The following is a 26924-nucleotide window of genomic DNA, read 5'->3' as shown; positions in this document are numbered from 1 at the left end:
TGCTCTTTATTTTAATTCAACCCCTATGTTCTAAATAAACTGCCAGTGTGTAAAGAGATTCATTTCCAAGTATAATTCATAAGCACTTACCAGAACACTCAAATGAGAGAGAGGAAAACTCTTTTAATTACATTTTATCTCTTTGACATTCGTAGGATGATGATGCAGTTAGAAGATGCTTTTTAAAACCAGTTGTTTTCTGAAATACCTTGAAGTTTTGGAAGGGACATATCTAAGCCTATTTTAAAAGCATGCCTTGGTTGGGGGCATAGTGGGAGTTGTCTACTGAGATGTTGCTTATATATTTCCTACAAGAAAATTACTGGGGCACTTTAGAGTAAATACCAAAACAAGTGGAAACTAAGAGAGGTACAGATAGAGGACCATGATTTAAAATTTTTGTAAAGTTACTAAATAAATAAAATTATGGAATTAAAAAACAATTTACTAAGTGGAAGATTAAAAAATATTTTGGACCCATGAAATAATTCTCTTCAAATTTATTTAAAATAAGTTTTCTAAATATTTTTCTTGATGAAACAAATTTTATGGTTTTCTTTGTTCCATTTATAGTTTTCACACTAAAATATATTTAATTTGCTTATTTTTTATTTTTCTGCCTACTTTTCTTTACCCTTGCCTGCTAAGTTATTTTTAATTTCCGTTTTCTTTAATAGTGTCAGTAGGTATGTGTATATTTGTACATTCTAAAAACAATTTTAAGGCAATCTGTGAATCTGTGAATTTCTAATACAAGTTTCTAAAATTTTAAAACACATGCCTACATGCATTAGAGGAAAATGCCTGTGTATGAGCCACCTGGGAAGTAGTAAGAGGATAGGCAGTAGTTTTTACTAGACATCCCACTTACTTTAGTCAGTTTTTTTAGCCATGTCTCTAATAATCATATCACTGATATTTATTATGGAGAGTAAATTGTCTTTAATTTTCTCATAAAGTTGCTTGCAGTCCCTTCAGAGTTGTGTTTATCATTAATATTTAAAATAGATATCTTCAATGGGCACTTACGTGTACACCACAGTATTTCAAAATGAGACGCTTGTTCATTCTTTAGGCACAAAGTCCTTGATAAACTCAGAGCAAATTCTGCTAACTGGAGACTTTTTCTAGACAATTTCTTTTGAAATGTGTAAATATTTTGCCCAGTATTTGCACAAGTCTTCTTCCTTCTTTCAGAATTATTATCTTCAGCAAGTGTTTTTCCAAGATGAAACTAAGAAAATAAGGACCATAGTCCTTTAGAGTGTTTTTGTCACATTTAGATGATACAAAACCATAGATTTTCTCAATTTCCTTTCATTATGGGGCAAAGTATAAACATATCCATTTACTCTAGGAGCGGCATTAAAAGATTTCTACAAGTCATGATATTACAAAACATTGTAATGTAACTTTGGAGTTGAATCTTGGATGCCATTCAGGTTCTTATCATTTAATGTGTTCAGTTCCTCCTTTGCTTCACTGGATAAATTCCAAAATCTTCTGCTTACAAGTCTTATTTTCAGTAACTGCAGTTGGCTAAAGGTTTCAAAAACTATACTTTTGCATTTCATTCACTGCTTTTATAAAATATTTCCAACTAGGGCTGGAGTGGTGGCTCACAGCTGCAATTTCAGCTACTTAGGAAGCAGAAATCAGGAGGATCATGGTTTTGAGACTAGCTCTGGGGAAAAACAAAACAATAACAATAAAAACCTGAGACCTTATCTGAGAAATAACTGAAGTGAAAAAGGGCCAGATCTAACTCATCCGGTAGTGCACTTGCCTAACAAGCATGAAGCCAAGAATCAAATCTGGTACTACCAAAAAATATAGAGATTTCCAACCACATAGAAACAGAATTCACTCAAATTTCAGAGGACTTGTCTGTCGTCATATTACTGCCACATCAGGTTGATTTAAAGAGTAATTTATCAGGCACTTCTACAATCCAAGTGTTGACAGGCAACAAAAGAAACTGTCAATTTCCCCTGCATTTGGTAGGCTATAGCCATTTATGCCTGTGCCATCCTAAACTTAAACAACTTTCTGCTCCATAGTTTTCCTCAAGAGTAAGAACATTATTTTTATTGTCACAAAACGTATTTGAATCATAACTGCAAAAATGTCATTTCATGTCTTTTGTTGAACTTTTTTCAATTTATAGTAATAGTTTCACAATAGATACTTCTTTTTGCCTGTGACAGATTGATCTCTAAAAGTTAATTTTGATCCTGTGAAACAAATGGCAAGAAAAACCCATTATTTGAATGAATTGATTTTGTTTAAAATTCCTAATAATACTGATAAAACTGAAATAATTTAACTGTTTATGAAGTTTTTTCTTCTACTTATGAAGCTAATACATTAACGCGAGCTACATTACAAATATGCACAAAACAACAGTAATTCCAAAGTAAACACAAGTTAATTTAGAATAAGACACTTGCTCTAACAGATAATTCTGGAGAGCTGTCTTAGCATGTGTTCTTTTATTTATTTATTGTGCCAATCCTGGGGCTTGAACTCAGGATCTGGGCTCTGTCACTGAGCCTTTCTGTGCTGAAGGCTAGAGCTCTACCACTTGAGCCACAGCACCTCTTCCAGTCTTTTCTGTTTACATGGTATGGAGGAATTGAACCCAGGGCTTCGTGCATGCTAAGCAAGCACTCTACCACCAAGCTGCATTCCCAGCCCAGCATGTGTTCTTAATACAATAAGTAGTAATGCTAGAAGTAGGTGTAATGGTTTTTTAGCAGAGTGTGACTATGACTTATGTAGTCAGAGATATCACTGTGGCTCCTGTGGTCCATAATAAATATCAACAAGCATTATGCTAATTAACATGTATTACCAACTATCTTGGAAAACTAAATCTGGGCTAAGAGATATAGCTTAGTGACTCAGTGCTTTCCTAACATTTGTTTTAAACCTTGCATTGTCTTTTAGCTCATTGAAGCCAAAAGAGGTATTGCAAAATAAAATAGAATAACCATTCAATAACCTCTCCCCCCAAAATAATGTAACCCCCCATTATAATCAGAGCATTCTGACTGTGCCTTTAAAGATCTGTAGTAACATTGTTTTCTGCAAATACTTCATGTACATTGTACATTTCCCTTTTACTAGTATTTTGTGCTACTCAGGCTCAGAGTATATTGTCTGTCAAGAGCGGCATTGTGTAAGAGTTCTCCCATGACTGGTCAAGATTGGGTGGTGAGCTGCCTTGGGCTTCTTGGATCCAATGGCTTTTTGTTTTATTGGTGAGCACCCTGCATGGTGACCCTAAAAGGGAGATAGGGCATCCAGATTTTAAAAGGATAGGGAAAAATGAGTATTACTGGTCATCTTTCAGATTTAATTACATTTTGGTAAAAAGTCTCCATACAGTATGTCATGGTATCCAAGACAGTGGCAGAAATTGCAAAGGCAAAGTGCAAATTACAAAACACAAGGATGGTGGATGTTGTGGGGGTTTTTGTTGTTGTTTTATTTTTAAAATTTCTCTCAGGTTTGAACTCAAAGTTTGTCCTTGAGCTTGCTTGACTTGCACTCTTCCACTTGAGCCACTCCTCCACCTGTACTTATTACTGATTATTAGTGGAGATGGCGTCTGAAGGCTTTTCTACCCTTTTCTGCTCAGGCCAGTTTCAAACCATCATCTTTCTGATGTCAGTAGCTAGGATTACGGGCACAAGCCACTAGCACCTGGTTGAAGTGGTGTACTTTAACGCAACTAATCATAATACTTGGTTTGCAAAGTGAAACAGATTGTACAAATGCTTACCCTGAGGGACTGCTGGGATTAAGGATGTAACCTAGCTCTTTCACAGACAAAGGAAGTGTTTACTGTCCTGTAGGTAGAAGCATTTTTCCATCTGCTATTTGCTCTCTTTTTTCTTCTGGACTGTGTACTATTCCTCAACCATACTGTTCTGCTTTTCTCTGTTTTGACCTGTTCAGTCTCTTCTCCACAACAGCTGAGAGATCATATTGCTTCCCTCACTAATGTCTTCCTGTTGGAGTTAGAATAAATTCCAGCATTGCACCTGGGTCAGGACACTTTTTGTGCTCTTGCCCCTGCCCCCTTATCTACCCCTGGATATTGAACTTCCAGAGGACACATATGTGGCTGTCTGGTTATTTTGTCACTACAGAACATGTGTTCATAGCTATTGCTACAGTGGTATCTATTTACACTTTTTATTTTGTTTTGTCTTTGAAACAGTATCTCCATATATGTCCAGGCTGCCATGAACTCAAATTCTCCTGCTGTAGGTTCCCAAGTGCTGAAATAATAGGTATGAGGTACCATGCCTGATACCTAATATATCTTCTTGGTGGAATTAATGTGGTAGACCTGGAGTTGAAAAGATTAAACAGGAGTGGCTTGCTAATTCATGGCCATTAGGAAATTCCTCTTTCAGTCCCATGTATTATTTCTACCTCTGATAACAAAGCTAGAACAGAATGTATTCCAGGACTAAGTCATTACATTTGCATAGCTCTTGTGGTGGATGCAATGGTTCCGAGTCTGTGCTTTTGCAGCCCCTCAATTGGTTTCAGGCACCTGAGATCAAAGGCTTCATTTAAGTATCTCTGGCCTACATAACTTGGAAAGGTGCTTCTCAAGATGGCTTGGGAAACTGATATACAAAGCTTTCAGGGACAGAGGATGTTGGAGGGAGAGAAGTACTTTGAAGCCATGATTTTGAGACCCTCTGTTTTCACACAACTGTTTTCTGTTGCTTCCCTTTTCAAAACATGCTGCTGTTCGGTCTTATCATGAATGCCTTCCAAGGACAGTAAATGGTTTTACACACTATGACATTGTTTCCATGGCAACTAATGTATTTTAGCAAAGAGAACTGTGATAGAAGTAGGCTAAAAAGGACAAATACCGAAATGGCACAGTAAAAATGTAGGGCAGTATGTATTATAGTAAAGAGTTTTCCTTTTTTTCTGACTTCTTGTTTAGAGGAAAATCTAACTAACTAGATCTTGGCTTCTTTACTCTTAATAATAAAATTTTTACTGCATTCAGCACTTTCTAGTAGTTTTCTGACACAATTTCTTCATTTGGAACTTGGGTTTGGGATTTTGTTTTTGTCTTTTGCTCTAACATGATAATCATTTAACAAATACACTTTTGCAATTTCACCTAAAAGATATACTCTCCTTATTTCACTCTCCTCTGGCCATCACCCTACTTTTCAGCTGCCTATTACTGTAGTTCTTCTGGAAAAGGTGGTCTACACCCCTGCCTCACACAGCATTAGAGAGCAGCTAGAGCCTTTCTAATCAGGGATTCACTACAATGGACCTGGTATCATCAGCTGTAATTCTACTAAGGCTAACATTTTTTAAATTCAGGAGCAAATCTATATTTTGAAATCTGTTTATGTCAAGCCTGGTTTAAACAAAGAGAAGAGAATGTGTTACCCTGCCTTATGCATCTGAATGAATTTGTATTATTTTGTTATATGGTAATAGAAATCTCTTTTAAGCTGGAGCTTGAATGCAGGGCCTCTTGTTCTTGCTTGGCTTTTTTACTTAGCTGGTGCTTTAGCACTTGGTCCATGCCAGATTAATTGGAGATAGATCTTGTGGACTTTGTGAGCTGGCTTCAAACTGGATCCTTCACATCTTAAGCCTTCTGAGTACCAAGGATTATAGGAATGAAAAACTGATTATTCAATAAACCTCTATTGGAGAGTGAATAGTTTTCTGCTTAACATTAACAGTAAGAAAAATTGAGGCATAGACTTAATAACTTATATGGTATATTAAAAAATTAAACCAATTATTTAAAATAGAATAGTTTTGTGTAAAAACTGGAAATTTCAGCTTCTTGAGGAAAAGAAACTGTCAAAACTGAACTTTTGTTGTCTAGTCATAGCAAGTTTGTCTGGGCCATGTGGTACTGGCCTCTTGCGAGGGTGTTGAGGGTGTTAGCATACCCCTGTCTCACCTCACCTGCTTTACTTATTGACTCTGTGTTCCTGGTCCCATGGGATTTTGGCATTTAACCCTTGATGTACTCATTTCTACCAAATCACAAAGCATGTAAATAGCAGAGCCAGGGATAGAACTTAGTTTCCTAGCCAACTGCTTCTTCTCTGGCTGTAGAACAGTCATTTTTTATTGTAGAGAATACTGCAGAGGTCACTGGTGAGAGCCATCAGTAGGTGGTAGAGACTATATTTTGTACCTTCCTAATTGAAATAGACCCTTCAGTTAATGATGCCAGGTACATGGTTCTCATTTGCAGTACTTCCCTTCCTGGTTGCCTCTGTCAAATGTTACATGTTCTCTCCTTTATTGAATGCACGATGAAGATGCTGACAATCCATGCTAACATTTCCATATGCATAGAAACACTGGCCAGAAAAGAAAGAGCTCTAGCATAACGTGTGTGCCATATTTTACAAAAGTTTAATGAGCATATATTACCTTTTTTAAGGAGGTAAAGTAAGTATAAACTAAATAGGAATGAGAACACATATAGCCTTAGCTGAACCCTATGCCATCATCCCAGCATAAAGACCACGGACATTCCCCAGCCACCTCTGCCATCCTCCTTACCCTAGGCACTTTCCCCTTCAAGCCAGGGTGTTGAAGATTCTCCTGGGATGATCTTATTTTGTATCGGCCTCACTGTTGCCCCAAGTCTCTCAACATTTGGAACATATATTTACCATGCACCTGGACTGGGGAATGGACAAGCCAGGAGGAGAGACTGCAGTTAGCACTGTATCTGACCTTATTAAGTAGGTTGTGTATACATCCTGCTTGGAGAATAAGCCAGTTGGGGCCAGAATGGAGGGCTAGAGGGAACTACTCTCTTCCGGTGAAACAGGACAGAGAGAAATAAGTTCCTTATGACAAAAGGCCTTGTTTGGCCTGGGGCCTGTCTCTGGAGCCTTTTCCAGCTGTCAGGGAAAACAGGAGCTCATGGTGGTATTGAGCATGGATGGTCCCACAGACTGTGTGCCTGTCTGCAGCTGCACAGGCCTGGAAAGCCCACCATGAAAGTGGGCCTGTTCCTGGGCATTGGGCAAAAAGCCAGGCTGCCTCATGTGCCCAAGAGCAGTGAGGAGCTTCTGTGTATGCTCTGTATGTGTCTTAGCTTTCTTTGCAACTATAGTGAGTCTGGCCCTGCCTGGTCCTTCTTGTGCCTTGGATACTAAGTTAAGAATAACTGGAGGCATACTTGTCCCTGTTGACAGGCCTGATATGGAAGTTGCTATCAAATGGCTATTTCATCCTCCATTGCCACTGACATCACACCACATATAGTTATGAGATTCCTACTTTAGTGGTGATTGAATACAGCTATGATCACTGGAGCAGAAAGAAGTTATTCAGATGTGACTGTGTGAAGACATGTCCAGTAATGTGCAGATGTTTTTTGGCAGGTCAATGAATATTTTATATCTTTTGCAAGTATTTTAAAGGGTTGAATTTGAAACAGAGAAGACACTGTGGCAAGACAAAAGCACACCTCATTTCTCTCACAAGTTCCCACTTTTAAAATAAACAAAAACCTGAATGATGATTTTAAATCATTGTTGAGTTCTTCCTCACCCTTAAGTCTCATTCATCACATATCAGATATGATTATGACCATAATATATGAAATTTCTGTCTCAATTATATATTTAATAATAAAATCACTAGTTCATATGAAAAACAATATCAAGAGCTCTATTTTATATATCTGTTATTTAAAATTAAAAACCCAAGACAATTTAAAGAGGAAATTGACTTTCTAGTTAAGTGTGTGTTGTATGTGGGTTGTGGTCACATTCTGGACCTACATATTCCATCCCCACACCTCTAACACAAATACCGGTCTGTAATGAGGAAAGAGTGGGGTTGGTTTGATTTAGTGCTTTTTCATTGGTTACTCTGTCACTGCCCCTTGTATCCCTTCATTCATCTATCAGCAGAGGTGATACCAGTTCAGCCCCTGCGTGTTTCAGGCAGCGTTCTCAGTGATGTTCTGACCAGTGACAGAGCTGAAAGTCTAGTAGGGAAACAGTGAAACAGGGCTGGGATAAATTACAGTAATCACATAGCCAAGAAGAAAGCTAGTCCTGCAGAGAAGTGTGGGAAGAGAAGATGAGAGTAAAAGAAGAATGTGAGCTGGGTCCTGAACGCTGATTGGAAAAAAATTATACTTACCAGCAGGGTTCATGTGATTGGAATGACAATGCTTAGCCCAGTGTCAGGAATATACTGAGGAGTTGAGTCTCTCTTTCTGTTCTTCCATGGGACAGAGAGAGATTCAAAATATAATGGCACAGTACAGAAGTGCCCTTCTAACTCCTGCTGACTTCTCAGCTAGAAAATACCTTCTCTTACTACAATCAGGCATCTGCCTCAGTTTCCTACATTTCTCCTTCCAGCTACTGCCAGCCCCTTAACCACCTCACTGCCCTGGAGCACCACCAGCCTTTTGACATCCACTGAATATGTAGCCAGTGCTCCTTAGACCAGGAACTGGTCTTTCCTCACTGCACTGCTACAAAGTTCAAGCTGATATGCTCTAAGTATCTGGAGGTGCAAGAGCAGTGAGAACTGAAGGGATGGCTATATCAAGTGAGATGTCAAAGTTTTATTTTTGGAGTATTTGCATGTTCTTCCAAGGATGGAGGGTTGATCTCATGTAAGCCATTTGCAACATTTATAAATAGCCTTTTTCACTGAAGTCTCTGGGTCACTTTAGTTATGTTTGTCAACCAAATCATCAATACCACTTCATCAGGAAGAATAAAAGTTGGGAAAAACTCAACAGCTTAAAGTCCCCAACTGAAGGGGCAGGCAACTGTTTTGTAATACCTATATAAATGACACGCATATCAGTATCTATGCACACAGACACATTCACACATGGGGAGTAAGAGGAATCTATCATTCTTTAAGCCATAGATACCTAAAATTTGGATTTCAAAAATTACCCTTTGTAATACAGATAATTTGGGATAAATGGCTGATTCAAAAATAGGTCATTTTAATAAAAAGTGTTTCTATTTCAACATTTGATGGTTAAAACGTATTCTTAGCTTTCAGAAACAGACTTTAAGAAAAATGTATGGTTTTAGAGACAGATACCACTCTTCATTCTAAATGGGATTGTCAAATCAATATCACTTGTAGGTAGTGGGTTTTTTTTATCCATGTAAATCCTCTTTGAAACAATAGCACTGATGCCTAAAAATGAATTTAAAGTTATCTTACTCGGTTGTCTTTAAAGCTTAAAGCTATGGCATCCCTCTTTGGGTTTATGGTACAGAATGATACATAAATGGTCTTTGTTATTTAACTCCATCTGTTTCATAAGCATGAAAAAGAAATTGGATGGTGATGTGTATGTGCATGGAGGGATTAGACTGTGCAGTAGTAAGCCAGCAGCTCCAAATGGGTTTTCAGTTTTCCTATTGGTACTAGTTGCTAAAGTGCTGTGGAGTGAAGGCTCATTCCTTTGCACTCTGTTGTGAATTGGGCATCCTGTGTTGTGGTTTTGCACTATGCATGAGAGGTATTAAGTTTCTTTTTTGCACTGAAAAAGTAGAAAGATTCAAGTGCTCTTTCTGTGGCAGAGAAAGGAAGCTTTTACCTTGCAAATGAAAACTCTTTGTTGTGACATAAATCAAAATGTTTCTAAATCTCTATGGAAGTGTTCAAGACTGGAAGCTTAATTTCCATGTAAGCATGCTTTCTTCAGTCAGTAGAAATTTCTTGTAGCACTGAAATACTCTTTTGATTATTGGGAGTAGTTAAATTTCCATTTTGCACAGCATAGTAGTGCTAGATTCCCAGTGGTTAACCAGAAGAAAGGACATAGATTGTAGTGTCTCCTTGGTTAAGAGAGAGCAAGCAGCATGTTCCAGAAGCCAGAAGAGATGAGTGAGCCAGGTTGCTAAGGCACAGCTATAGTAGCATGCTTAATTACTGCATTTTTCCCCTCCAATCTCCATGGTAGGTTTCTTGTTTGTCTGCAGTAAGTTTATGATTTTAATGTCCATCTACAGACTACAATATATGAGTTACTAATTCTCTTCTCTATGGTCATTTTTCTCCACTTCATTCTGAGTCATCTTTGATTAAACAAAACAAAGATGTTACTGTTAATTATGTGTCTTTTCAAACAGTGAAAATATTATTTTGTGTGTTTGGAGGCGGATGGTTTTGAGGGGAATAGTAACTTATTATGTGATTGTTTAAAACCGTAGACCAAGAAGAAAGACACTGAAAATCACACTGAAAGCTTAAGAGTCTCTATTGAAATAGGGGGGAAAAATGCACCTACCATTTTTTTAAAATTTCAGATTCCTCAACTCAAGCCTAGTTTCTGCCTGACATTGTTATCAGCAATGTAACTGTTCTTTTTCCATACTTATTAAAGTTGGAGGTTTATTCAGAGACCTAAACTTGCAAATGATAAATGAAGTACTCTAATACTGACAAGCTGGAAGGCAAATGCATGAACAAACTGGAAATTTGCTTATTCCACCTGACACTTTTAGGATTAAGTATAGAAATCTATGTCATCAGTCTGCACAGCTTTGTCAAGGGAGATGGCACAGAGTTCTAAGGTAGTTTTCAGGGATAGGATGGTACTGGTTAGTGGGTTGGCAAACTTTCTGCAGAGGGGGAACCCACCTAATGGTAATCAGAAATCATATCAAGGCTTCTGAGGCCAGGCATTGTGGTTATATGTCTGTAATCCTAGCACTGAGATTGCAAGTTTGAGGCTAGCATAGAGAGAACTTGCCTCAAAAACAAACACCAGCACAAAGTAAAAAATGTTAGTTTGGCAGACAGCAATTTAGACAAATATGGGCTTGGATCTTACCAAAACTTAAGTTGAGTAAGACTTAATTTGGAAGACTGTTTTTTTAATGTGTCCTGTCTGTGAATTACTTATATAAAGACCTGGAAGAAGAGGGGTGTGTGTGTGTGTGTGTGTGTGTGTGTGTGTGTGTGTGTGTGTGTGTGTGTGTGTGCATGTGTACACTCAAGATTTCTTTCCTATTTTTTCTGGTTCCAGAAAGTTAAAGTTTCATGTTGGCTTCCTTTGGTTGTATAGGGATAGGTCTTTACAGTTTGAGGCAGGTGTTTGTGGCAAGTGTGGCTTTGCAACAAGTGTGTGAATGTGAGAAAATCTGTGGGCAAATTGTAATTTATGGAAATTCTATGGTGGCTCCTTGTGGGTGGTTTACAGGCAACGAGTGGTCAATAATCTTTTGATATCTCATTTTTTTTTCTTCTACAGTCTTTGAAGAAGCAGGATGCTGATCTAGACGTGGAAAAAGTAAGTCAACAAGTTTTGTATCAAAGGCATGTGCCTTGTAAATTAAGAATCATTTCTTAGTGAGAGAGAGGGTCACATTGTTCAAAAAGAAATGTACTCATTACCTTACTTCTGTAACTAACCCCTCTGTACATCACTTTTACAATAAAATGAAAAAAATAATATTCCAATTAAACCCTAAACATCTACTTTCAATTTATGACTAATATTGAGCCTATAGATTTCTGAAAGAAAAGTTAAGTTACAATATAAAAATTTAAAAATCCTAGTTCACTTCAAGTTGGGTGATTATGGAGACATATCTTTTAGCTATGAGTCCCATCTCCCCCAAAATAGAATGGAACAGCTATCACAGGGCTGATGAGCTTTCAGGCCAGTATAGGTGGACAGTGCTCTGTGTTTAGACTGTTTAAGGGCCCACCCCATTATTCCATTCATAGTCATTTTCCCTATTACTTACCTTCACCCTAGTTGTATGTTCCAGTTGTGGCCACTGTATATAAAAGATGATTCTCTCATTCACTTAACATTTTTGGTGCCCATTGGGCATTACATGCTGGACTCTGTTGAGGTAAAAATGGATGTGATAGACAAGTACTAAAACTGGAGTTTTAGGACCCAGGCCCCAAACTCCAGGAGTTCCTAGATCAAGACCATCCATTCATCTCTTTACACCAAATAAAGAGAGATGGTAACAGGCAGAAATAGGAGTTATTACATGGAAATTCTATAGGAATACAGCATTTCTTTAGCTACAAAGGAAAGAGGAAAAGGCTTTGCAAAACAGTCCTAGTTACAGGTGTGTTCCAAGTTAGAGGTGATGGTAGATAGTCTGATAGTTCATTGTCTCAGGATTGGTCAGGAGGACTAGTTATTGATGCATGACAAATGATTTGGCCTTCTGTCAGCTGCTTCCTGGGTTCCAAGATGGTTATAAAGTGTCCATAGGGGAGAGTGACTTGGGGCAAAGGACGTAGATACAAAATGGAGGCAGGGATGCATAGCTTTTATCCTGCTTTCAGTTAATTTGCAAGCCCAAGTAGGCAGTCAGTGGTTTTAGTATAAGTAGTTTAAGCACCTGTTATACTACTCAGGTAATTATGATGCCACTTGCAGAAGTGGCTCCAGAAGCTCAGACATGGCTGGACCATGTAAAAATCTCCTGATGGAGGGAATATGTGAAGGAGCCATAGATTCATTCTTGTTTTTACAAACGTTGACTGGATATTCTTCTCTCATCTCCCATGTGCTTCACGTTCCCCAATGATAGGCTGTATTTATGCAGATCTCATTGGTCACCAGGTTCTTTCCTACCAAACCATATTGACCACAGTGTGATTTTTCAGTTGTTCTGAGAAATGGTCCTTAATTCTCTCACCCTTCTGAGGCTGCCGCTTAATCATCATTACCAAAGACTTTGGGTTATTTCTCCTTTTGAATTTGAGTACATGAGACATTCTTCCATTCTGATTGCTATTCTGATATATCTTAGTTTTAAGTTGAATAAGTTTAGTATCTGAAACATTGGGCCTTCTACCAAAGTAGGAAAAGGATTGTTCACCACTAATGTGGTGGTCAATGGAGGGCATACTTAATAAGGTTAGTGGAGAACTGGGAGTTTCTGGAAGATGAGGCTTCTCCAGCTCTAGGTACCTCTAGGCAGCAGTGAGTGTCCAATAAAGGAGTGAACAGTGTCATTTGCCCTGTCCTGTGGGTATTTGCAAGTACCTGGGAAGCTCAGAATAAGGAAAGCTAAACAAGGGGTGAGAAATGCCTCTTGGGCTGCAGAGTGAATTTAAGCTTCCTCTAAAAGGCTTTTCCAGCTCCCTCTCCATCAAGCAGTTAATGACATGAAAAACATTTACCTGCCTTAGAGGCGTTTACCCTTCTCAAAACCCTAATGCATATTCCTTTCCTAATGCGATAGAAAGCTATTGAGCACAACCTACTAACTCTACTTTTTGCCTGTGTTTATGTATCTGTCATGAAAATATAGTATAGAAATACCTATATTCTATAAATAAATGATACCTGATGGTCACCTGAGCGGAGAAAAATCATGGACATTAGTGTTTGTGTTTAGAATAGTTTTTTGGAGTTTCTTCTTTTTGTTGATTGTTTCTGTAAAGGCAGAAGTCTAAAGGAAAATAAGCTTTATTTTGAGATGGCAAAGCTCAGACATAAATCAGTATCAATTCTGAGTTACTTGCTATTTATAGTTCATTGAACATTTACGATGAAGTGAGTGCTTTGTGCATATTACACAAAGCCTAGTACCACAGCCCTCACCATGAGATGCTCCAGGCACTGCAGTTAAAACAGGGAATCTAATCAGATCTAGATCTTTCCTATACCTCACCTTACCTTGGAATTGATAATATTTGACACACTATCTTTGTGTGCCTAATTCTAAAACTTTTATGAGTATGTAATGAAAGGACATTGCCATTTCCCAGGGAGATATTTATTTCCCTAGCTCCGTAACCTAAATGGAGTTACCACATCTCTGTGTGTTTTCTTCAAGGCTGTCATATTTTTGTATAGTTTTTGGTACAGAATCTGCCAGATAGCTGTGTTCCCTATTGAAGTGTAAGTTTTCTTGGATCAAAATGCTTATAAGCTAGGGCTTATGCATGGCTTATAGTAAGCCCTGTAAAATGTCCGCTGACAAGAATGAATGATGACACATTCCAAAATTTGATGGATAATGAGAGCCAAAGAAAACCATTTTGCTAAGTTAGCAAAGTGAAAAACATCATATTGTACACTCCAGAGGCCACATATTTTCTTCTCTGGGCATTTTATCTGTAGAAGCCACAGGATTATATAGAAATAAGACAACCATTTCTTGGTGATCTCTAAAAGTACAAAGTTGCAATCAAACAGATAGATAAGAATGAAGTAATTCAGGCAAGCAAAAGGAGACCAAAAAATAAAAGAGGAAGAAGCTTTCCAAGTACAAAGGAAATATTAAAACAATTTTATTTATTTATATTTTTTGGTGCTGGGAGCTGTCCCTTAGCTTTTTTTTCTTGAGGCTAGCTCTACCACTTAAGCCACAGCTCTACTTCTAGCTTTTTGATGGTTGATTGGAGACAAGAGTCTCATGGACTTTCCTGCCCAGGCTAGCTTTGAACTGCAATCCTCAAATCTCAGCCTCCTGAGTATTTAGGATTATAGGTATCAACACTTAACTCAGTAATATTTTTTTTTTTACACAGAATAGTCTAGAATTCTTCAGGAGCGCAGTTCTGAATGTGGTTTTCATAAGTCACTGTTTTAAATGTATGAACTGTGTCTTCCAAAAGTGAAATCCATATGCATCTAAATTTGGAAGAATATTTAATGAGATTATAGAAGAACAAAAATGTAAGTTTTTTTGTGGAGTAAGCTAACACAATTGAGTTACCCTATTTAGTAATTTAAATGGATTTAATTAAGTTAATGTCTATGGGGCTGGGAATATGGCCTAGTGGCAAGAGTGCTCGCTTCGAATACATGAAGCCCTGGGTTCTATTCCCCAGCACCACGTATATAGAAAATGGCCAGAAGTGGCGCTGTGGCTGAAGTGGCAGAGTGCTAGCCTTGAGGGAAAAATAAAAATAAAAATAAAAATAGAAGCCAGGGGCAGTGCTCAGGCCCTGAGTTCAAGCCCCAGGACTGGCAAAAAATAAAATGAAATAATGTCTACTTTGGTCATAACTACTCTCTAAGCAGAGATTTTATTTTCTCATGTCCTGATAGCCTTTGTTTGATGTGATTAAAAGGATTTCAGTGCCTTCCATGAGAGGCCCCTTTCCTTTCTGCAGTTTCAGAGAGACCAAGAATTCCTGTATTACTATTCCAACTGTTCACAGGGTTTTGACAGCTGCATTCAGGCCATAATACTACTACTGCCTACTTGATGGGCATATAGGCCTTCCAAAACATACACACAACATGTCTTTCAAAAAGAAAAATAAACAGGAAAAACAACCTTCTATTTTAGAATTATTTCCTTTTCCTTTTAGTGAATCCTTTGGCATGTGTTCTTCTGTAGATATAGAACATACATGGTAGTTGCTCTATTTTTCAGTGCTTCTTTGGCTGTAGTCTTTCTTAAGTCCCAAGAGAACTGATTAAAAAAAAAAAACCTGAAATTTTATTGTGGGGATAGTAGTCTGGGGGTGGGGGATCTAGTTCTAAACAATTGAGAGTAAAATTTGAGGCTGCATCTGAAATCAAGGTCAAGTGATGGAAAAACAAATTCATACAAGTTTTTTTTCTTAGTAGGGGAATAGGATTTCCTGGGCTCATCAGTTCAGCATTTCTTATAAGTGGTGTCCAAAGACTTCAAAGTGCTAGTTGTAGAGTCTTACATGTATGTGTCACCAGGGCAAGTGTGTGTGTGTGGGGGGGGGTGCCTTCCTGGGTGTGATGGTTGTTCTAGGGAGGCAGAAAATAGAGGCAAGAGAAGGACAGAACCCTCAGCACAGCTCCCTGCTATCTAAGGAAGTAGATGAATGGAGCTAAGGAACAAGGTGAAGAAACCTCATGCTTGCAGTGCTTCCCAGTAAGTAGCAACTGGAGAGGACAGCTCATGTGTGAATGTAGCACTTGTCCCTGGCCTCCCCATACATGTGTTTGGGGCTGCCTGTCCCATTGACTATAGGAGGCCATGCCTCCCTCATCCATGCTGCTGAGGATGGAGGCATAGGAGGACCCAGTCTCTGTGCATTTGTGAGGGTCACATTTCATACAACCCACTTTCCTGGTGGACATTGGTCAGAGAAATGCAATGGCTTTGGCTTAGAGGAAACAGTAAGTTTAGGAGGGAGGAATATGCCTAGAGTTATGTTTTAGACTCGGAGGCAGGTTCTAGACCCCACAGTAGTCATTATGCATTACCTATAATAGCTGACTTTTTCTTTTTACATAAGTATCTGGGTTGTAAAAGTGCTGCCATCTAAGAATAAAATATGCCCTCTATCAACTCAAATTTCCCAAGGTAATAAATGATCCCTCTTTCTAGACATTCTAGATGTAAGCAGATATTGATGACAATTGGAAGAGCTGCATGTAAAAATGTTACCATAGTGAATCAATGAAAGAGTTGAAAGATTCGGATGGGTGATTTAGTCCTGGATACAGAAGATTTCATTTTTTTAAATTAAATTTTATTGACAAGGTGATGTACAGAGGGGGTACAGTTACATAATAAGGTCATGAATACATTTCTTGTCATATTTGTTATACCCTCCCTCATTTTTCTTTCACTTCCCTAGTCCAGATAAGCATATATACAATATCCAATTACCAAAATCATATACAGTGACCACAGGGGATATGTAAAAGGAAATTCACTTAGTACATTAAACATAACGACAACAATAAATTCCTCCTGTTTCCATCTCTTGGAGTTCATTTTCCTTACCCTCATCTTATATAATCATATGTACATAGCTGTTGAGCTATTGTGATTCTCTGACAGGTCTATCCTAGACCTTTATATGTTTATTTAGTAATTGTTTGGTTTTAGCAACATAATGTAGAGTCACTAACAAAAACATGTGGAAATACAATTTTAAAAGAAGTTTGTTATTTTACAGACATGATTTCTACTGTTCTCCCCCCTCCCCTAACAACCACATATCAGGGAGACCATGTGCCTTTGTTCTTTGTGTTCTAGACTTGTCTTGCTCAACATTATTTGTTCAAGATCTGACCATTTCCTTGCAAATGCCATTATTTCATCATTTCTATTCGCTGTGTAGTATTCCATTATGTACAGGTACCACATTTTTTGGATCCATTCATCTGTAGTGGCGCATCTGGGTTGTTTCCATATTTTGGCTATTGTGAATTGTGCAGTGGTAAACATGGATGTACAGGTGTCTTTGTGGTATCCTAGATCCTGTTGTTCTGAATAGAAGCCTAGGAGTGGTATGGCTGGGTCATAGGGTATTTCTATGCTGAGTTGTTGTTTTTTTTAATAATTTACTTATTAATTAAAATTTTTTGACAAGGTGTTGTGCAAAAGGGGTACAGTTACATAATAGGGCAGTGTGTACATTTCTTGTGATATCTTACACCCTGTTTTTCTTTCCCTTCCCTAGATTAGGTAGACATATATACAATATACAGTGTACCAACAACATATACAGTAGCCACGTGGCCTACACCAAAGGAAATTCACCTAGGACTTTAAATGTAACGTCAACAATAGAGTTTGCTTATCCTTATCTTATATGAACATACATATCTTATATGAACATACATACATAGCTTTTGAGCTATTGTGATCCACTGAGAGGTCTATTTTTGACCTTTATATGTTGAGTAGTTGTTTGGTTTTAGTTTCATAATGTAGGGTTGCTGACCCAAACCTGTGGGAAATACCATTTGACAAAAAGTTTTTAGTTTTGCAAACCTGATCTCTACTGTCTCCCCCTCCACTCACCTTAACAGTCATATATCAAGGAGATTATGCCCCTTTGTTTTCTGTGTTCTAGGCTTGTCTCGCTCAACATTATTTGTTCAAGTTCTGACCATTTCCCTGCGAATTCCAATATTTCGCCATTTCTAATTGCTATGTAGTATTTCATTGCGTATAGGTACCATATTTTTTGGATCCATTCATCTGTGGAGGGGCATCTGGGTTGTTTCCATATTTTGGCTATTGTGATTTGTGCAGCAATAAACATGGAAGTGCAGATTTCTTTTTACTATCTTGAGACCTGTTGTTCAGGATAGATGCCTAGGAGTGGTATGGCTGGGTCATAGGGAAGGTCTATGTTGAGCTTTTTGAGAAACCTCCATACTGTTCTCCAAAGTGGTTGTACTAATTTGCACTCCCACCAACAATGGAGAAGGGTTCCTCTTTCCCCGCACCCCCTCCAGCATTTGTTGTTGCCTGAGTTCAGAGTATAGGCCATTCTAAATAGAGTGAGGTGGTATCTCAGGGTTGTTTTCATTTGCTTTTCCTTTACTGCCAGGGATGTTGAACATTTCCTCATATGTTTCTTTGCCATTTTTATCTCTTCTCTTGTGAAGTCTCTCTTTAGCTCCTTGGCCCATTTCATAATTGGTTTACTGGGCTTGGAGGGGCTTAGTTTTTTGAGTTCTCTGTAGATGACAGATATTAGGCCTTTGTTGCTGTGCTGGTAAAAATCCTTTCCCATATGGTTGGCTGTCTTTCTATTTTGGTGGCTATGACCTTAGCTGTGCAGAAACTTTTTAATTTGTAGTAGTCCCATTTGTTGAGTCTCTCCCCTATCTGTTGTGCCCCTGGGACTCTATTCAGGAAGTTCCTTCCTGTGCCTATAAGTTCTAGCATCTTTCCTACTCTGTCCTTCAATAGTTTCAAAGATTCAGGTTTGATGTTGTGGTCCTTGGTCCATTTTGAGTTGATCTTGGTGCATAGTGATAGGCTAGGGTCCACTTTGAGTTTTCTGCATATGTCTGCCCAGTTTTCCCAGCACCAGTAGTTGAAGAGGCTATGTTTTTTCCATTGTATGTCTTTATTTCCTTTGTCAAATATCAGCTGACTTTAAAAGTACACAGATTTATTTCCAGCTCTTCTATCCTATTCCATTGGTATTCGGGTCTGTTTTTATGCCAGTAGCAGGCTGTTTTTGTTATAATGGCTCTATAATAAGGCTTGAAGTCTTGTATTGTGATACCTCCTGTGCCACTTCTTTTGCGTAGAATTGCTTTAGCTATTCTGAGAACATTTCATTTTAATCAGTGTTTTAGGCCATGCATTTTCCTGTACAGTTGAGCTATTTCGCCTGTGACAGAAATGCAGCTCAATAGAAGCAGAATGATTTGTCCAAGGACTAATATTCCCATAATTTTCCTTTCATTTTGATAGGGCCCGAGTTTGAACTCATAGCTTCCCACTTACAAGGCAGGTAAGTCTACCACTAGGGCTTTTGCTTGGTTATTCTTTTGAATACAGACTTATGCTTTTGCCTAGTTGGCCTTGGACTATGGTCCCCTTATTTATACTTCCCCAGCACCTTGGATGACGGCATGTTCAACTGTTCCCAGCTTTTGGCACACCCTTTTCTTTCTACTCCCTGGATACACTAAGGCTCAATAGAGCAGAAAACAAATGAATCATTATTAGCCTTGTGTAGCTTAACTGGCAAGTGTGTGTGTATGCATATATATACATACATACATTTGAATTTAAAAAGATTTTATTGTCTTGTGTGTGGTTTTAAATGTAGATATGATTTTTGTACTAAGAAGCAATAATGTCTTTAAACCTGATCTGTACCTGCAGAAGAGTACCCAGTGACAATGTGAGGTAGTACCTTCCATTCTGCAGACAGTAGGTATGGGGGAGCCTGTAGGAAACTTGCCGGTTCCTAGGTCCAGGCATTATTTTATTATATTCATCATCTCAGTAGCATTCATCATTTCAGAAGATAACAGCTGGATGTTGCCAGGAGTGAGTATGGAGACTGCTGCCTTTTTAACAATAGAGAACAAGATGAGTCCTTGCTTCTTTTGTACCATTTGTTTTCTGTGGACACTTACCCTTTTAACTGTAGGTTATTTTATAATTTGTTCTGTTGTAGCTAGGACTGGTGGGTATAGATAGGTCAGCATCAATTTGTTGTCAGTCTTGCATAGTCTTATTGTCTGCCCAAATCACATGTGAAAGAAAAATTCTTAATAAAGTATATGTGAAGAAGAGCTTAAAAGATGTCGTTGCCACTGTCCCTAAACACTTTTAAAAGTATTGCTGTATTTGTTCTGAGGCTGGTATAGCCTAGGCCAGAACAACACATAACAATTGAAGCTTTCCTCTTAAAGAAGGTTATTATTGCCCACTTTTAGCCCACAAATTTTACTTAAGCTGAAAACTTCTGTTTAATTTCCTGTGGCTACCACAACTTACCATAAATAACCACAAATTATTGGTGGTGTAGCTCAGTTGTAAAATGCCTACAGAGCATGTTCAAGGCCCCTGAGTTCAAATCTGAGTACTTCCATAAACCTAGTGGCTTGAAACAACAGAGATTTATTTTCTCACAGTTGTAGAGGTCAGAAGTCCAAAATCAAGGTCTCAGCAGGGCCACACTATCTCCAGAAGCTCTAGGAAAAATTCACTTTTTCTTCCTAATTCTGGTGTCTGCAAGCTTGTATTAAAATAGAAAAGACAAATGAAAGCAAAATAGAAATAATCAGATCTATATGAAGGTCTTCTGCATCTATGATGTATCTTTCTAATGGTCCTGTAACTAGGCCCTGAGGTGGGGGCAGTGACAATGAGAAGAGAAAGTTGGTAAGGTGCTTGGTTAGCCACTGCTTTAAAGAACAGACACCTGGATGTCCTCATTGGTGACAGTAGGTTTCAATTCTGAGCTCTAATTCCCAAGTATTAAATAATGTGTGACTATTTTTTAAGAGGAAGGATTGAAATTTTGTGTTCAGATATGAAATACTGATCTTCTTTTTTCGGGGCTCACCTCTATAAAGACTTGTCCTCCTTTGTGGGTTTGTGGAGTCTCTGGAAGTAGTCCTCAATGTTAGGTGAACACAGCTTCTCAGAATATGTAGAGATGTTCATTAAGTTGCAAAGGATGCCATTGCTGAAAGGAAAAGAGAGGCATGTGTGTGTGTGTGTGTGTGTGTGTGTGTGTGTGTTTCATGTTAACAGAAGGGATAAAACATCAATTTATTTTAGTAGTCCCTCCAAATAAAACTGACATGGTTTCATAGTTGAACATGAGGCAGTATGATGTGTCAGGGAGGGTATATACCTGACAGTTGCCATATTTTCTACAGTCTCTCAAGTTTAGCATAAATCACTATTAGTTATGGGTCAATGCGATATCTTTTTAAATTATTCTGCTTTTACAACAGAGAAGAAAATATTCTTAAACTTCTGTGTTCTCTAGATGATATTTAACAGCACTATATAATGTAGTTTCAAGGAAAAAAGACAAAAGCTTTAGAAATGATCAATTCAGACCAAACATAGCAAAATATGTCAGCTCAAGAAAAAGTACTTGTTATTTGTTAGAAGTTTAGTTGTTCTCTGTTTAGGAAGATTCAGCCCCAGTCCCTGAGTGTTGGAGCCTGTTTGTGGGTAAATTGTAGGCCGCTATCATTACATCTAATGTTTAACTGTATTTCAGCTCAAATCTGAGACAATGAGCGACAGATTTCTGTAGAAATGAAGAAAGGGTGGTTTGTGAAAGTAGGGATGCATTGAATAACATGACAGTTTTCTTGTGAGCAGCAGGTAACCTGGGGCTAGCTGCATGTGGGAGACCCCAGCCTGTGCTGCCACCTGTAGCTCTTTGGTACAACTCAGCAAAGAGTACTCTGAATAGACAGATTAGAAATGGCCACTCCTGCCTCCAGTGAGATTTCAGCAAGATTAGAACAACCCTTGCTGACTTAGTAAAGTTACCATTTATTTCCCATCAGTGGTGTCCTGGATAAATACAAGGTGAGTCCTTTTAGAGCAAAGGACATCAAGCAATAATTTTTATTGGAGGAAGAAATCAGAAGGTCTGAGCCCAAGGTGCTGCAAAAATTCAAAGTTGTGGGAAGGAGGTGATGAGGGAGGGGAGACCAGGGCTCTGAGTGTTAGACATACAAAGAAGTATATATGCATCTAAGGGACTACATGTGTACATGAGAGTCATACCTACACACTTACCTAGGTATTTACACTGTGCACAAGTGAAAGAAAGGGAAATAAAATGTTCCACTTCCCATCCTGCAGCATAAGAACTGAAATACAAGTATCTTGAAGAACTGATGAATTTTCTGTTTGTCATTTCCTTATTTTTCTGTAGGTTTACTTTTATTAAATAACTTACTATTAAGTATTAAGTATGTGTGTGTGTGCGCGCATGCATGCACAAGCGTGCATGTGTGCTCACCTGTGTGTGTGCTGTATTATATGAATGGGAGCCATATTGTTATGATGGAGCAGATTTCATCTTGGTAGAAATGGAAATACTTAGTTCTCTTTATTTTCACCCAGTTTCACCTTTATGTGTCTGTGGATGCTGTCACTGAACTGTGCTATTTCCACATCAAACCAGTGGCTTGGATTCTAACAAAACTTTCAGAACAGCCTTTGGCAATTGTTTTCTTCCAAACATAGGAGATCCTTCTGATGATAGTGCTTTGTATCTCACTAATTCAGCAAACTTACATTTGATGTTTGTGTTTCTGTCTCTTTTACTTCATAGCATTATTTGTAAAAAAAAAAAAAAATGGGTCTGTGGCACTTTGAAGCACAAATTCACTATGAAATATGCCACCGTCCTTGATAAACTTCTTGGATCTGTTTGCAAATTCTGACTACTCTGATATGTAAAACTGATGGGATGTGTTTTGAGAGAATTTTCAAACTTCCAAATGGAAATTTGTTAGTAAGATGAAACTTCTATTGCTACCATTCCTATGAGACTGAAAGTAGAGCATTAAACCATTAAAAAAAAAAAAAAAGCCCATGTCCTTTAGAGGCTCAGAAGTATAGCTTATTTTAACTTTTTTACTTTTGGATTACTCTTCATTAATAACAGTCAACAGGTTTATTTGATTCTAGAGTGGATAAATCACTGACAATGGCATTTTTAGTGTATCCGGATAACAGTTTTTCACTGTTAGTAGTATTGTCTGTTTGACACTTTCAGTGGTGAGAATATACATTTGCAGAGGCTGCATGGTGTTCTGAAAGTAACATTCATGTTCTGCAAAAAAAAAAGGAAAAGGACCTCAGATTTCACCAGTTGAAGTTTCATTATATAAACTGTGATGAACAATTAATGTATTAGTACATGATAATTATCAAAATTACTAAGTAAGTTAGATACATGTGTAGGATGTCAAAGAGGAAGAAATCAGGATACCAAATCATTTGTGAAATAATGAGTTTAGCTCTGAGGGCAAAGTGCCTATGTGGGAAAAGACTACAAAAACCACCCCAAAATGCTAACAGTTGTATTTGGGTTATAAGATTATGGGATTTTCTTTTCTATGTCTGTTAATGGGGTCATATAGCTTTCATAATAAAATTAATTAAAAGGACGGACTTTAGAGAGATCAATCTGGATTTAAATTGCCACTCTATCGTTAACCAGCAGTTTGACCTTGGCAAGCTACTTAACTGAAGTAGACTGTCTCAGAAGCTAGATGTTTTATCCATCCTCACATGGCTGCTGCTACTCAACTGCCATGATATTTCTAAGGTCCCCTATGTGGTTTGTGGTTCCTACCCTTCCCTACTTCTTCTTCTCTGGTGAAACTAGCCTCACCCAATCCACACCCACATCCAGCAGTGCTGTCCTTTATTGTCTGGTTTCTATTTTGTCCAGTTGTAGCTTGGTTCTGATCTCAGTAAATGCTCAGTAAAACAGAACTTCTGTTTTAGCTGTGACAACTGCTGATTATTTTAGAGAAATGATGGATGCATAAGAAAGCTTAAGCTTTGTAACAAGAGGAGAAATTTGAAGAACTGGACTCCTTAAGATTCCTAGAATTTCAGCTGTTCACATATTTGTGTGTATTTGAACACACAGAAATATGCTTGTTATCTGTGTTAACTTCTCTTGTCTTATGGTGGGAGAGAATGTATGTTTCTGAAATAGGTTGGTGATTTTTTTTTTGACTCTGCTAAGTTCTTTCAAAAGAAAGGGTACACATCTACCAGGATCTCCAGGGCAGATATAAAACTGACTTTTCAAGACTGAAACTATTGATGTGGTCATGTTGTGATGAACAAGAACAGAAATACTCTTTGAAATCCTGGTCTGTAATGTATTTCAGAATCGAGTTCATTTCTGAACAGTAATAATCACCTATAGATTTGTTAAATACTCTGGTTAATCTACTTAGGTATAGGAACACTCTAGCAAAGGTTCAATAAAAGAGGTCCCTGTTCATTTGGGCTTATGTTATTTATTACTTGGACCAAAACTCAGAACACCTGAGATATCCCCAGAAACATAGATATCCAGTGAAAAATAAGAGTCCCTTCCTGGTCTACTGATGGCTAAAATCCAAGTTCCTCTACTCTCAGTTCATGTACTGCCCAGAATAGCAGTGTCTTCCTCTGTCTTTAGCTGATCTGGGGAAAGTGACTAGACATGCTAAACCTCCTTTTAGCTCAAAATTCCAAAGATTCAAAAGTGCTTTGTGCATTTCTTTTTTAAAGTATGAGCATCTTGAGAGAGATGAGTAATTAAGTCTTAGGATATCAGTTGTAAATTCTGAATCAGGCCTCTTGTTTTCTGTGGCTGACTTGTAGATCAGCATCTTTCTATTCATGGCCACAGTTCCTCATGGCCCAGTTTTCACAGTTCTACACCAGCCAAAACCTGCATGAGACGAGCTAGAATACAGTTATGAGAACTTGCCTACTTAAGTTGTTTAATGAAAGGGAAGATAGCAAGGAAAAGAAGTAAAAGGTATGAAGATTGGATAGGAAGAGGCAAAGCTAGCTGCTTTATTCACAGAAAATTATGGTAGGTTATACAGACAAATCCTAGTATTTGGGAAACTGGGAAAGATGTGTAAGTGTATAAAACTACCAGAAAGTTACAGCATACAAGATCAGTAGACACAAACCACATCTATTTTTGTATATTAGCAGCTTATACTTGTGCAATTGAGTCAAACATTTCTGTCTCCAGTTATAACAGGAAAGCTTAATACATGTAGGAATAAATTTAACACAACACCAATATGCTGAAACACCTAGATATAGTGGGTTACAAGTACTAGATGACTCTCCAGGAGAAAGACTTTGTCTTTGTGCCTCTTAATCTATTTTTCTGAGAAAAAAAGCTCTATCAGCTTGCTGAATTGATGTTTACCTTCACCAACATATCATAATGTCAGTTCATACTCAACAAGCAGCACTCCTAATGACCTGATTTTCCTGACAAGCCAAGCACATCTTGGTTATGCTTGTGATATAAGGTGTAGTCCCAAGTGATTTATGAAGCCAGGTTAAGTCTTAGGTCTGTTATGTTCAACACTCAGAATATTGTGTCTTCCCTTTATTCTTCTTTCTTCTAGAGTATGTGATGAGGCATTTAATCCATCAGAGAAGAGTAGGATCTATATAATGAACTTTTATATGCCCCAATCATTTTAATGCAATTGTCCTTCTTTTAAAAGGCTTCATTAAGTCTATTGTTAGGATTGTAAAACTACCTGAAACAGGAGGGCTTTCCCATTTTCAGAATTCAGACAGTTTTGTTCATTGCACTGCTTTATGTGAATGGTAATTAAATGGGTTGGGAGAATGTGTTATATTTATTTATAGTAACAGAGGCATGTCACATTTAGTTATTACTGCATAGTCTATGTGATAACATTGGTTGGGGGAGATAAAAAGGTCATGACTGTTAAGAGTAGCTCTAATGATTGTTCTTGGCAGGGTCTTTGATTTCGCTATGAATTCAGGTATTAGCAAATCCTGATATCCTTGTGTTAAGGACAGACCATACATATTAAATTTTTTGCAAAGAACTTTTAGTTGCAGTGGTTTAAATATGCTTTTAAGGTGGATGTAGGGATATACGCCTGTAATCACACCACACAAGAGGTTGGAGTAAGAGAATACTGAATTTGAGCCTAGGGTTACATAGTAAGACCCTCTCTAGATAAGTATATATTTTTTAACATTTTAAAATTTAAATTTAAAGTATCAGAAGTAAATATTTGCCAATATTAATAATCTTTGCTGTCTTACACTTTTGATTTTCTGCAAGATGATAGATGCCTAAGTATTACAGAGTTTTTAAATTTGGTAATAAATATAATTTTAATACCTTATTCCTAGTGTGCCCTAACATGGCTGATTTGTCAAGTAGATAGGAGAGAAACCTTCCAAGCACAAATACTGAATGTTGACTAGACACCCTGAATGCCTCTTCAAGGCCCAATGATAGGAATCCTTTTTCTCAAATGCAAACTGTATGAATGGCCCTTTTCTGTTTTGCATACCACTCTCTTGCCTAGTCTCCCTCTTGCCCATGTCAACAACATGTCCACAGAGGGGAAATTTTTACTAGCTGTCTTCATTCAAAATTCAATATGACTGTGACAGATCCCCTTTCCACTGCCATTGGTTTCAAGCACATTCCATTATTTTCTCAGTCATTTCAGGCAGTCATGAGCTTTTTGTGCCCAGCCTTCTCAATTATACAGAGTTCTCTCAGAACAAACCTGCTTCCTGAACTCCAGCATCTAATATATCAGTTTCTAATACATCAGTGCCTTTTACCATGTGTACTTTTAACAGACATAACACTTTCATCCTTATTTTTTTTTATCAATACCACCTGAGCACAAGCATGAAGCCCCAGTCCTTCAAGCTGTTCCACTTTCTTCATGCCTGGACTCCCACCTCGACTTCCTACACCCACTTCCATCTCGCCCCACATTTTCAAGGAAGAGTCTTGCCTGTGTATGGTCTTACTTGCCTTTATATCTTATCCCTATCTTGTCTGTCTGCAGTGGTTCTCTGTTGCTATACAATCAGATTAACTTACCAGTTCTCCATGGGGAGTGGCTCTCCTGCTACGTCTTTGCCTTTTTTCTTTTTTGTTTTGTTTTGTATTGTATTTTTAATTTGGTG

The 26924-nt window shown here is 37.9% G+C and overlaps 1 protein-coding gene across 3 annotated transcripts in view; it reads left to right on the top strand.

The window, feature by feature from the left end:
• Fyn (FYN proto-oncogene, Src family tyrosine kinase) overlaps positions 1 to 26924 on the top strand; it is a 206250-nt gene that overhangs the window by 19704 nt on the left and 159622 nt on the right. For 2 of the 3 annotated variants that reach the window (XM_048353931.1, XM_048353929.1), the window contains exon 2: positions 11282 to 11324. The gene's annotated coding sequence lies outside the window, so the exon portion shown is untranslated. Of the gene's footprint in view, positions 1 to 11281; positions 11325 to 26924 lie in introns of those variants that run through there. The other variant, XM_048353930.1, reaches the window with a different exon arrangement.

The sequence above is a fragment of the Perognathus longimembris genome, chromosome 9 (assembly GCF_023159225.1).
Source record: "Perognathus longimembris pacificus isolate PPM17 chromosome 9, ASM2315922v1, whole genome shotgun sequence".
NCBI classification, from domain to species: domain Eukaryota; kingdom Metazoa; phylum Chordata; class Mammalia; order Rodentia; family Heteromyidae; genus Perognathus; species Perognathus longimembris.
Note: the sequence above shows the minus strand (reverse complement) of the source record. Positions and strands in the feature narration are given on the sequence as shown.